The sequence below is a fragment of the Cupressus sempervirens genome, chromosome 3, assembly GCF_028749045.1.
Source record: "Cupressus sempervirens isolate cs-2001-9-10 chromosome 3, ASM2874904v1, whole genome shotgun sequence".
Classification (NCBI taxonomy): Eukaryota; Viridiplantae; Streptophyta; class Pinopsida; order Cupressales; family Cupressaceae; genus Cupressus; species Cupressus sempervirens.
This window is the reverse complement of record NC_143120.1, coordinates 686,149,886-686,164,705: the sequence shown is the minus strand read 5'-3', so window position 1 is coordinate 686,164,705 and position 14,820 is coordinate 686,149,886. Positions and strand designations below refer to the sequence as shown.

The following is a 14,820-nucleotide window of genomic DNA, read 5'->3' as shown; positions in this document are numbered from 1 at the left end:
GATACGTTTCTTTCTGATTTCAATTATTCAAGCTGATCCCTTTAGTTAGTCGAGACAAATTTAATAAATGGTATAAGTTTTAATATTCAGCATATATTAAATGATGCGTCTATAAAGGTAAAAATGATACCTCTAACAATTGGATTTTTCTTCTTTCCTGTAGTGGAATGTCAATATAAGTGGCACATTTAGTTTCTCATATGAAAGCTTTCTAGTTAATGGAGCCTTGAAAGAATGAAACATTCTCAAACATAATCATTGTCCTTCAAAATTAAAAAGTTTTTTGATCTTATCAGTGTGACAAACTCTAAGGAACTCCTGAGTTAACCTCAGATCTAAAAAATGCATATCAAAATAAATTAATATACTTTAAATAGATGTATAGCTAACCAAATGATATATTGATCAATCAATAATTCCTTTTGTTCATGTAAATACAATGCATGCAGCCTTAAAATTGATGTGAATTTAGAAACGTAATGCAATTATGATTTCGGAACTCATAGGTCAGAAAATATGTCATCTAGATATATCCTCATTTTCAACTTCTAGAAAGTATTGCAACTATTATTGGTCAAATCCTTAGATATGCATAAGTTCTATATCTATGGTTATGGTTATTTTAGATGTCAAAAGGGATATTCTTACTCTTTATATATGTGGCATATCATTAACTTCATTTAAATTTATTTTATCCACACTAAATTTTGATCTCGAGTCACGATAAAGATATATATCTCTAAGAAAAGTATCATTGCATTTTTAAGACAACAATATAAGGAAGAATATTTAAATTAATTACAAAATATACTTTACAGTGTAAAAAATATTTTATTGTTGTTTTGTTCTATTAGGTTTTTTGTTGTTTCTATAGAATGATCAAGAGTGCACTTTTCTAGATATGCCTTGATAGGACCAATCTAAAGTTATGGTCTTGACTGTTCATTTTAAAAATAGGGAAGCTATGATACTCATTTAATTAATAACCTAATTGTATAAATTAATCTAATGATCATACAGATGTTATCCGAACATTAAAAATGTTTTTGAAGATTTAAATTAAGAGAAGAAAAAAGTTATCTTGTGAAAGAGCACATGTACAAGTTAAAAAAATTATAAAATAAAAGGCAGAAAAAAGCATGAGAAGTGAAGATACTAAGGAGTGAGAAACCAAAATAGGAGAAGATAATCATTAAATAGATAGGGATGAGGGGTATGAAAATACTAAGTAGTTGTTAATTGAGTAGATATAGGGTATTGTAGAGTGTATAAAACTAAAGAACGTAGGGGAGATAAACATGAATAAAGAGTTATGTAAGTTGCACATTTTATTATAATTTTATTTTATGACTGGTTATGAAAAGCTCTTCATTTTAAAGTATGGATTGGATTAGAAGCACCCAATAAGAATCTTATCTATAGGAAGATGATGAAACTATGAAGCCTTTTAATAAAGGTGGTAACAGAAACAGAGGGAGATGAATTGGGAGTAGCACAAACATATAAAGGAAAAGAGAGTAGAACTTGTGCTCAATCAACAAAAAGAAAAGAAAAGAAAATATGCATCACTGAACTAAGAAAAGGGGATACTTCTATAGGTGATCAAACTAAGATCAGAACTTCAATTTAATATAGGGAAGGGGAAGTTCCTTCTTAGTGACTCATGAGAATTATTACATGGAATATTGGGGGTGTAAAGGTCACTAAGATGTGATGCTTATTTTCATCCAAAATACAAATAATAATTCTTCAAGAAACCAAATGGGTAACTAATAGACAAACTAGTTTATGAAATGGATACGAGGGTGGATATTATAAATGGTGGAACAAAAATGGAGAATTGGGAGGACTTGGAGTTCTCTAGAGTTCAAGAGATGTGGCATATAAAAAATTAGCTAGTCACAAACTCATAGATTTGTCTCATTAAGAATTTTAGTAGCACTCTACATTTAATGTTGATTAATAACACCCTTGAGGAATAATCATAATCATAATGCTATTATATGAAGATATTTTAATGCAGTATCACATGTCTCAAATCCATCAAAAAACATTAGATGTCTCAGAACATACTAGAGGAATAACTAAATAATTCCTAGCATTAATAGATTTTAGGAATATAATAAACCATAATAATTTTGTAGAAATTTACACTAAAAATGGAATTTAAACCTTGAATAGTAGAATTTCAATCTTCAAAAATATTTCTCAAACAAATAAGACAGATTCTTTTTGGTGAGAATTTGATTAGGCTACATACAATGTAAAATTAACAATAATCTACAATTGACGTTTAGAGAAATTCCTTCTTTAGTTTCAAATTAGTAGGGAAGTGAAACACAATAAATACACCTTTTAAATTTTAAAATATGTTCTTGAAGGAAGAAATTTTTGTTAAATAATTAAAAATATCGTAGTGGAAATAATGTTTTATGGGTTCAAAAGTAATTTGCTTCATGTATGGGTTAAAGAAAATCAAAGGAAAGATTCAGATAGGGAATGATTTGGGAATATGTTTGAGCCTAAAGAAACATAGAAGAATAAAATTAATGATTTTTTTGATGGAGATCTTCTAGGAATCATTTTTAGCTACCTGATAGGGGAGCACAAGCCTTACAACTGAACCTCTTCAGCTAAGAGCCAAGGACTAAGGGGTATCCATTTTTCCAAATTCGCCAGGGGCAATGATCCTAACCTCGCCCGTTTTCAATATTGGAGCCATGTGCTCAATGAGACTTGATCCTTGGTAGGCTCTTTAAGAACCATTCAACTTCACTGGTAGACCAAGGGCCCACTGACAAAAATGAAATTTTAAATAACTAAGTGATGAAAGAAGTGATGGATCAAGAAAAACATATAAAAAGAAAAATAATTATTAAGAAAATATGAAGATATTTTATCCAAAGTAGAATTATTTTGGAGGTGAGTATCTAGAAAAATTTGGTATGAAGAAGGAGGCAAAAGAAAATAAAATCTTTCACAAAAGCTCAAAATTAAAAATGATTGCACATATAGGATCACTAATCTATAAAGAGCACATGGTGGAGAGAGCTTATAAGATCCAAATAAATAGCTAAACAAGCGATTATATTTTGCCAAAAGTATACTCAACAAATAGGATGGCTGAGATCAAGAGACCAAAGAAAATAATAATTTTTAACATTCAAAAGATAATTACAAGGGAAGACAACATCATGCTAGAAGAAAAATTAACAAATATAAATTTGAAATAGTTGTAAAATATATGTGTCTAGACAAAGCCGTTTTCCTATCCTTAATTCTCTATCTATGCATGCATCTCCTTTTTAATTATCCTAGAACGGAAATGAATCACATTCTTGTGTCCACACCCTGACTTAGTGTGTATTTCCATGCACTTGACTGATAACCCAATTATCATACTTCCAAATAAATTTGGTGTCCCACTTGAGATCAATATTGTTAAAAGAAGTTTAAAAGCCCATTGTATAATGTGTTTCTCTATGTTTGTATGTTTTCAAATATTTAAATTAATTTTACATTTATCATAATCTCTTAGTCAATATGTCTATGCCTTCAACTTATTCTCATTTTACTTTTCATCTCATTTAAAAAATTTCATATGATTACTTTAAAAATAAGAAATGATTGTTATAAAAAAGTGTAATTTGATAGTGCTTTATAGAATTGTATTTTGAATCTCATGTAGATTAATTTATTGTATTCAAGGAACTCTAGTAGAGGGAAACTTAGTTGAAATATAATGTGATATACTATGGTAAAAATTTGAACTTGTGGGGTATTTAAAAATTTAAAATTTTTAAGAAATCATCATTTAAGAATTATGTGCATGTATTCATTAATTAAAGGGCATTAAATTAATGATAATTGAAGACAAACACCAATTGAATATGGCTATTTCAACATGAACCAAAGAAATATATTGATGTCATCCTCAATGAAAAAAAATACTAATATAGGTATATAGGAGATCAAATTATTCATTTGCTTGAATGATAGATTTTTACTTATGCTAGAAGAACTTTTGTACTATTTTCTAAATATTTTAATTTTTATCAAAGATTTCAAATAGTTGATTCTAAAATTTTACCTAAAAATTTCTAATGATTTTACCAAAAACAAAATAAAAATATTTAAATTCTCTAATATTCTCTCTAAATAATTTTCTATATTTAATAAATATTTTCTATTGTTTTCTAAACTTTCTAAACTTTCTAACTGTTATAATATATTCTCTATTTTCTACCTTTTCTAATATTTTCTATATAATTTTATACTATTTTCTCTAAATAATGTTTAAAATTTAAATATTTTTCATTTAAGGATACGAGTCTCCTAGCCTACTCAAATTTTGGTGATAATTTTTTAAATATTGGATATGCGTTTTGAAATTTTAGAGTAGATGGTACAGATGGGAGGCCTAGTGGACAAGGAACATGAAACCTATGCGAACTAAAAACTTTACTTGAATCTTGTTGCTTCACTCGATTCAATATTCTATGAAGATAATTGATAACATTATTCTATAAGCATCCATTGGAGCTTGAAAGGAATCAAGATGAATTCTAAAATGTAAAACATGATAGCAAAGATTCAGGGTAGAATAGAGCAGATAAACAATATTATATTTATTGATTGTTCTCCTCAAAATGAATTACATTTCTGTTATTTATAATCTCTTCACACCACCAATAGTGGGTTATACAATGTTTTAATAAGGATAAATTGAATATCTATCTAAAGTTTTAATTATACAAATCATCGTAACTACTATATGACTAATATCGAGGGAATGTGCAGAGTGATATAAGTGTTGTTCAGATTTAATTGACCACATACAAGAAGGAGAAAAACTAATGCATATCAATTTTCTTTGAAATTATTTGGTAGTGAGAAATAAAATATGAAAAACAAAAAATTGGACTTTAAATATTACACAAAAAATGGATGATCTGACAATATGGTTAACACAAAAAGTTGAGTCTACTTTGTGAAAATGATATTTGGAATGATGAATTGAGAAAATTAAAGAACTGCAATTCATAATTAGTAGACTATTTGAAATTGTTTAGAAATGAGAGACATGAATATTATGTCAAATTGGGAATCTTGAGAAAGAAATGAAAAAGGTTAAAAAGGAAAATGTTGAGTTAAATGACAACTTAAAATTGTATGATACAATTAAGAAAAAGAATGAAGATTTGGGTAATAAGGTAAACATTTTGGAAAAAGATAATAAGATCTTGAAACCAAAGCCATCAGTTTGAGTTGCCTCTTGTAACAGAAAATATTTTTTTTTGTTCTCTTGATCTAGAAGTTTTAGATGGTGCACCTAATATTTTTTTTTGTTCTCTTGATCTAGAAATGTTTGATTGAAGTAGTTGATGACTACTTATTTTGGTTGACACATGGAAGTGTCATGAGTATTCTTTATATTAGAGAAAGAAATGAGAAGACTAAGGCTTGTGATCTCTCATGAAAGAGAGAAATAAGTAAGAAAATAGTTTAATTAGATTTGATGTAGTATGTTTATCTATAAGACTTTAGAAATTTGAAGTTGCAGTTTGAGTTGTAGGAGTTAAGTATGAGTGTCTAGAGATGAAATTGTGAGTCTTAGCATTAAGGGGAAGTGTTGATAATTTGATGCTAATCTATGCATATTTTAGTTCTCACTGCTCAAGTTTTTTAATGCAAATTCACCTCTACTCTAGACAATTATAAGTAGAGTTTGAAGATATCAGAATCACACTTGGGATATGTTGGAAGATAAGGTTAATCTCATTACTCTTTGATTCAGAAACATTTTTTAGTAAAAACTAAACTTTTTTTAACTAGAATTTTAAAGCATAATGATTCCTATCCACTAGATAACCTAATGAGCGCAATAAAACTAACTCAAATCTTATGATATAAAAGCTTCTAGAGACATTTCTATCTTTAAAATAAACATCTTTGCAAATCTACTTAGAGATTTTTTAAAATGTCCACTGCTTGATTTGAATTATATATTTGATCACGATCTATGTAACGGTCTTTGGAAATTGAGTATATGGTTGATTGTCTAATATGTGCCTTGGATAATCCTTTATAGGTTTCTTTGAGTTATAATTCACTCTCTCACTCTTTATACATTGGTTGGAAATATTTCTTATGTCTTGTTTTAATTCATCTTTATGATTTAGTTTTAATATAATTCGAATAAGCCATTGTACATTATGTCTCCTAGTTGAGGGAAGGTAGTTGTAGTCACTACTATAAGAGATTTACATGATGTCACACTACTCCTTACTTGTTTGTCCCTATTGTATATATGCATATGTATTGTATCTTGTCAGTCGATAATGCAAGTGTATGCAAGTACAAGACATAGACTATATCTGACTACACAAGTGTGAGTACGCCTGAAAATCATTAAATAAGTTGTTGATAAAATAGAGATGGAACCATGATCCATACAGAAATCCTTATATCCTTTTTAAGTCTAATAGGAGGTCAGTCATTTAGTCTCACGATTATTTTTTGTATGATTTATTTTGATGGTATGATCAGTAGATGTTGGTTGTAAAATTTTTATGTGTTCATAATTTGGATATTTCATTTTCATGAAAATTATCTATAATTTAGGAGTAGTATGTTTATATGGGAGTATATGGGTACACACATATATTTTTGTATAAATATGCATAGATACATTATTACTAGATTTAGTTTTAAATGTATGTTAAAAATTGTATGTGAGGGAGTTTAAGCAGTACACTTTGATAAAAAAAAAAAATTCAATATGATATTACATTAAAGAAATTAAAACATGCAAAATTAAATTAATAAGTATTTGAAAGAGGAGTAAATTCCCTAACATACAAAGGCTGGTTATAAAATGCATTCAACTAGCAAAAGGTGTATGTAATACATGCATTATCTGTGTGGAAGTATATGAGACAAGGAAATAAATATAGTAATGAGCATAAAGAAATATACTCAAAAGAAGTAGAAATGGTATTTACATCATTTTTGTACTATTTATCAATTATGTTTCCATAAAATAGCCTTAATATATCTCTAATATGCCTAAATAACTTGTAAAATTGTAATTAATTACATAAAGTAATGCAATTTCAGATTGTGGAATTATTTTTATTTTGAAATCTATTCGAGAACATATATTTGTGGTGTAAAATGTAAATATGAAGGGGAAGAATTTCTCAAAGGTATTTTTATGGAGAAAAATGAATGGCATACTGTGTGAGTGAGGGTTTTAAGTATAATTCTTTAATGATTTGTAAGTTTCTTCCCATTTGGAGAGAGAGTTATATGTGAGATTTTCAAGGCCCGATGATAGAGAGATTTAGTTTTGTACAGTTTATTCTTCTTCTACCATGGAGACATAAATTGGAAAGGTTTGGATGATGCATTTTAAGTTGGGTTTATTTTTCTCTCTTTTTTTCTTTACTCCTGATTTTTTGAATCTTCGTAGGACTTGAGGCAAGCACTGAACTTATTGAATGCATTATTTATCTGTATAAACCTTATTATTTACTCTCAAGATCATGTATTATATTTTCACATTTAACTCGTATTGTTATTTAAAGGTTTTGAGTTCTTTTTGTGAAAACATACATTTATTTTCTATGGTATTTAGCCACTAGTTTTTGGAGATATTTTATGTTACTTTAGAGGGTTGCTGGTAACTATAGGCATGAAATATTATATTATGATACCATCCATATGTTCTTACCTATTCTTTCTCCTACACACTATGTATTTTAATTATAAGTTTTAGAATTATATATACTTGATTTAGGGGTTTATAACCAACTTGACCTCTTACTTGGCTTTTCATGCTTCCAATTATTGGTCAAGGTTCTTAATTTAATCATGGATCACATGCCTATATACAAGGGGTATATATATATATATATATATATATATATTTCTATTGCTGAAGGTGATTATCATTTATACTTTAATCATTTGACTAACATTAAGTAGTCATAATTTATTATTCATTTATTAATAATAATTTATTTATTTGACATATACTCTTTAAAATATATTATTATATTAACTTATAAGACTATTCTTATATCAATATACTGATATATATTATGTTGTATTAGATTAATATTTAATAACATACTTTATTATATATTCATTCATTATTATATCAATAGTTAATAATAATATATAAATTAAGATAATTTATTATCTTTATTATTTAAATAAGATCCAATATATTATGTGATATGACTGTTTATTATTTATATTTAAACTTTTTATTCATTAAGTTGTACTTTGGCAGGGATATTGTAGTCCTTCCCACTCAAATATTGTTTGTCCTCAAGCAAAAATCATTTATACTTGTCTTAGAGAGTTGGCAAACAAAGCATATAATTGGATGTGTGAAGATACATAATATGCATAAACACATGGAGTTTATAGTAAAAACACGTGAGCAAATGAAGACACAAAGCAAACACAAAGTAAACAAATAAGTGCATGAAGACATAAAGCAGACACAATGTAGACACATAAATGCATGACACGATGTAGACACATAAATGCATGAAGACGCAAAGTAGACATTATCTAGACAGAGAGTATAAATGTTAAACTTTGTTAGATACATTTGAAATAAGAAAAGGTGGAGGAAATATTTTACCAACTTTGACTGTGAATGTCGTTCTCCTTCCCTCTCTATTCAGAAATGTTTTAATAGGTATTGTAATATTTTTGTACTTCATAAAAGTCTATCACTTTTCCCATTTGCTAAGGTTATTCTTAAGATGGTAGAATTACTTTGCAAAGGTCGCATGAGAAAAACTACAAGAGACATCCCTCAAGACCTAACCCAAGTGTTGAAATGATTTATCATATGTCTAAAATTAATTTGCCTCTCCCTTCCACAAACTCCCTACCCTAAGAAACCTTATTGTAATGATCCGTTTTTGGACCACACTTGAATTAATCTAGTATTCCCCTTGTTATTCATAATGTTTCAAGAAATCTTATTTCATTAAGCTTCATGGATTTCCCCATTACTAAGGCTATTCTTAAAATGGTAGATTTATCATGCAAAGATCATGTGAAATAAACTACAAGCGACATCCCTAGTATTGGGATAATCCATCAATTGCCCAAAATTACTCTGCCTCTCTCTTCCAAAAATTCCCTGCCTTAAGATAATTCAATAGTAGGTGGGAGACAAGATCTAAAGTCTATAAATATAGCTATTCAATTGTAATGATTCCTTTTTATATACTTGACCTATTATTAAATATTTTATATGTTAAGGCTATTTGTGTTACAAAATAATTAAATATATTAGATTATAATTCAATTGAACTTATTTAATTCGATTTCTTATGCAAAAATCCCATTACTTTCTCTAATTACCAAGGTCATTCTTAGATGATATATTTACTATGCGAAGGTTGCAAGAAACAAAACTACATGTAGTGTCCCTCAAGGCCTAACCCTAGTATTGGGATACTCTACCATGCGCTTGGAATTATTCCACCTTTACCTTCCACAAACTCCCTATCTAAAAATACCATGATGCGGAGTAAGAGATAAAATTTTCCTTACTTAGATAATGCCGGAGTTAAGGGTTAATTTAGTTTCATTTATTAAATTACCTGCACTCCCTTCTTAAGATTTCACTTTATGCACACACATTTCTATTTAATAATTAAATATTAATTATTAAATGTCTTTTAACTCTTAGGGTTTCCTTTTTAGATTTTACAATCTTCTTCTATAAGGATTGATCAATTGTAAATTTCATTTTATTCTTCTCAGTTTGATAATATAATTTTCCATATTTTCAGAGCAAAACTCTTGCCCATTCTTTGTGATAGATAATTAGAGAGAGGTTTACGGTTTAGAGAGACGTAGTTTAGGAGTTAGAGAGATACATAGGGTTAAATGTTTGAGATCTAGAAAGAGAGACAGTAGGTCAGGGTTAGGAGAGATGAAGTTATGTAAGTTAGAGAGTGTGAGAGAGAAACAAGTTTAGGGATTATCAAGTTAGAGATAGGTTTAGGGTTTAGAGAGATGGGGTTTAGGAGTTAGAGAGAGACAAAGAGTTAAAAGTTTAGGGTTTAGGTTGACATATTTGAATTTAAGGTTCAATATAGGAGTTAGAGTCTAATTTGGTTCAATGTGACAATTTAGGTAGAGTTTGATTAGGTTTGATGTTGTGGTTTAATTACCTTCAATGTTAAGTTCCACTCTTGCCTATAATTTATAAGATTCAATATTAAAGTTTTTATTAGAATTTAATTGTTTCACTATAAGAGGTAGAGTCTGATTTAGTTCAATCTGATGGCTCTAGTTACCAGTTTCATTTGCTTCAATGATAGAGTCTTACTTATACTAGAAAACTTTTCTACTATTATCTAGAATTTTTTTATTTTTATCAAATATTTCAAACAATAGTTTCTAAACTTTTACCTAACAATTTCTTATGATTTTTAGCAAATACAAAAAAAAAAAAAAAATTTAATTCTCTAATATCCTCTCTAAATAATTTTCTATATTTAATAAATATTTTCTACCGTTTTCTAAACTTTCTAATTGTTCTAATATTTTCTATATTTTCTACCTTTTCTAATATTTTCTATATAATTTTCTACTATTTTCGCTAAATAATGTTTTACAATTTATCTTATTTTTCTAACAATGTCTAAACTTTACGAAATTTCAATATTTTTTCTAAGTTATCTAATATTACACTATTTAAAAATTAATACACTGCTTAAAAACATAGATGCATAATAATAAAAATATTTGAATTGTTTAAAGCCGTAAAATGTTAAAAAACACATTAAAAGCCATATATTTACCTAGGGAAATGTAAAATAAAACTTAAGACATATTAAAAAATTGGTAAAAATTACTGACGTACTTGATTTGATTGAATTACTCCTACAGCCCTTCCCACTTCGCGATTCCAGGAAACTTGTTTCATAAAAAAGAGCTGCAGATTAGATATTTTGCATTTTATATAATCTTTTGTGTTTTGGCTAAAATTAATTTTCCATTTCGGCCGGAACACCACTTAGGTGGATATGCCATGTGGCATATGTTCATAGCCATGTGGATTCTTTCAAAATTGTTTGGACCGAATGGTGTCCGGTCGGATTTGGTCCCACCGGATCTTCAAAGTTAGCCCTAAAGCTGACACAGATCCATGTATGTGTATATGTATATCTATATGTATGAGTATATGCATATCTATATATATATTTGTACATACATATATATATGTATGTTTATATATATGTATGTATGTATCTATATTTTTGTATATACATTGTTCACTTGTGTATATATACATATGTATATGTATGCGTACATGTACATGTATGTGTCTATATATATATATATATATACATATACATATATACATATATACATACATATACATATATATATACATATACATATATATATGTACATATATGTATATGTATACATATATACATACATATACATATATATATACATATACATACATATACATATATATATATATACATATATATATACATATATATATATATATATACATATATGTACATATATATATGTATATGTATATATATATGTATATGTATGTATATGTATATATATGTATATATATGTATATGTATATATATATGTATATATATATGTATATATACATATATATATGTGTATATATATATATGTATGTATGTATATATGTATATATGTATGTATATCAATATGGATGTGTACATACATATCTATATGTATGTCACAAATGAGGTTGCAAGCTTTTGGTTTTAACCATGGATGAAACTTAGTAGTTAAGCGCATGCAGGCTAGAGTAGTACTAGGATGGGTGACCTCCCGGGAAATCTTTATGCTTCACCGCTACGACCATCACCTAGATCCAATGAGTGTTAAGTGTTCCATTTATTCTCATGAGATATGGATTCATATTGAATCGCCACTCATGAAATGAGGGTCAATGAGTTTGACTCAAAATCACACAATTAAATCTTGATAGCAATATCACAATTTGACTTGCTGTGGAAATTATCTCCTACTTATCAATTAATGAGCTTAACAGGATTTCTAATGAATGGTTCATAAGGCACAATAGTTGGTGAAGGTTTTTCAAATGGGGTTGCAAGCTTTGGGTTTAACCGGGGAGGAAACTCTGCAGTTAAGTGCGCTAAGGATGGAGTAGTACTAAGATGGGTGACCTCTCAGGAAGTCCTAGATCCAACGAGTGTTAAGTGTTCCATTTATTCTCATGAGATTGGATTCATGTTGAATCACTACTAATGAAACATGGTTCAATGAGTTTGATTCAAAATCATACAGTTAAATCCTGATAGCAATATCACAATTTGACTTGTGGAAATTATCTCCTACTTATTAACTCCATAATTCTAAAAAAAGTTCTCAATAATAAATGTAAGTGTGCTGGATAAAGTTTAATACAAACAAGATCATAAGAAGGTGGCTATAATATTACCTGTTTATCTAATTTTCCAATAGGAAAACTTAAGAAATTATTATGGAATCATTCATGAAACTTGTACGAAATGGCCTTTGTATCAAAAAACATATTATTCATGAAAAAATAAATTGATTTAAAAAATGTCAAAAGATAATACCTTCTCAAACCAAATGAATAAATTCAATATCTTGAAAATTTGGTTACATTTGATTAGATCTATCCATAGGATAATGAGGTTGAGACTGTCATGTTGTTGTGCTGGTTACTAAATAGCTCAAAAGGAATTAGTGTATAACTATTAGTAATTTGATATCCCACAGGAACAAAAATATGCTAAAAATTCATAATTTACTTTACATTGTAATTCAATATGTTTATGCATGCATTATTTTAAAGTTAAAAGTTTTATTGGTTAGAGATTAGTACTTCTAATTCACCCCCTCAGAAGTATACATTTCCCATTTGTATTTCCAACAGTATATGTATGTGTATATACATATCTATATGTATGTGTTTGTGTATATACATATCCATATGTATGTGTTTGAATATTTAGTGAAAAAAAAACCAAGTTAAATTATAAAGATTTATAATTACATGGGAGACAGGATCACTTATTACATTCGGAAATGAATGAAAACAACCGACGGTGCAGAAGAGTAACAGGGAAACTCGGAAACAGAGCAAAGGGGAGAGGATAACGAAAGCGCAAGAAGCATTCCAAGTTGAATTAAAATGAGAGAGAGAGGGAAAGAGACAGAGAAGAGGAGGAGGATAACGAATGTTCAGAGAGAGTCGCACTTGGTGGGCTTGAAAGAGAGCGTGTTGTGAGCGTCGTTGTAGAGGATGTGGAAATTTTGCTGCTGTATGTTGCCGAAGATGGAAGGAATGTTCCCCGAGGGCACGCCCAACATTGCGAGGCAGGAAAGGTCTTGAGACACCTGAATGAAGAAGTTGTCCGCTGGGAGCTCGTAATCCACGGCGCCCTTGAAGTTGAAGGTGAGGGTCGGCAGGGCGAGGTCCTTAGTGGACGATGTCCCGTAGCAGAGATCCAAGCCTGTGGAAGAGCCGTCTACAGGAGCGAGGTGAATGGCGGACTGGATGGCTGTCTTGAGAGGAGAGTAGGCAGCCTCGTCCAGAATGGTCACTGTGGTTCCGGAATCGATGATCATACCTCCGCTGCCGTCCGGCTGCAGATCAAAAGTTCCGGGAGGAATATCTACGGCCTTACCATTGAGGGTGATCCCTGTGACAGGGATGTACCAGAAAGTGGGAATGACGCTGCTCTTAATGAGCGACAAAGTCTTGCCTCCGCTCAAGGAAGCGCCCTCCCCGAAAAAGAGAGGGCTGGTCTGCGAAGAAGAGTCGGCGATGGACAAGAGACAGTAGGAGAACATGTTCTCTGCTTTGGAACCGAGCTGTGAGATGAGAGAGAGACCACCTCTTCCCAGTCCCACGAGACCGCCGCCCTGAGAGAATCCCTGCCCTTCGTTGTCATGCCCGCATCCAAATGCAACGCCTTTAACCTTGCTGCTCCCAATTGACAGTGTCTCCGAAGCCAGGTCACCGCTGGTGAAGGAGCCATCGCCGTACTGATACATAAAGGTACAATCTGGACTGCATCCCGTCTGTGTACTCCCCAATGCGTCACAAAGAGAATCGCCGCAGGGAATTGTGGAGAAAGTGGAGGACTTGGAGGGGTCGAATATTGGCGTGGGCTGAGAGAAGCACTCCTGGCAAGGCTTGCACTGTGTCCAAATCAGATCACTCCCCGTGTCCACAATCGCCTCAAAGCTCACAGACGGCGTTCCCACACCAACGCTCATCAGAAATTCTCCATCCCCGACTTGAACCGGCGTTTCAGCGTCCAATTCACCTCTTATGTGCGCCTCTATCTTCTTCATTCTTCCCTTACTTCGATCCACAGCCGAACGAATTCGCGCAGCGAAGCTCAACTCTCCCTCTGATCTGCGCGTCATGTTCACCCTTACTTTGACATTCTCATCGCTGCTGGACTTGGGCCAAGCACTAAATAGTCTGTCCGAAGAACATGATATCATTGGAATAGCCAAGCATATCAAGACCACAAAACCCAACACCTTTGAACAGTACCCCATTTCTCTGTCTTTTCTAAATCTGCAAAACGTTTTCTGCTCTCATCAACACCACTCCATATGGTGTTTATATAGAGAGCGAGGAAGAGCCTTAAATCAAATTCGGTCGTTACTGAAATTGAAACTGGTTTTTGACTCTCCTCTCAACATATTCCCCCACTTGTCCCAATAACAGGACCGATTCTCTTATTTAGATGCGCTTGATTGGATGAG

At 30.6% G+C, this 14,820-nt stretch overlaps 1 pseudogene; it reads right to left on the bottom strand.

Moving 5' to 3' along the window:
• Positions 1-13,278: 13,278 nt before the first annotated feature.
• Positions 13,279-14,610, bottom strand: LOC149568598 (aspartic proteinase nepenthesin-2 pseudogene; annotated as a pseudogene).
• Positions 14,611-14,820: the final 210 nt, after the last annotated feature.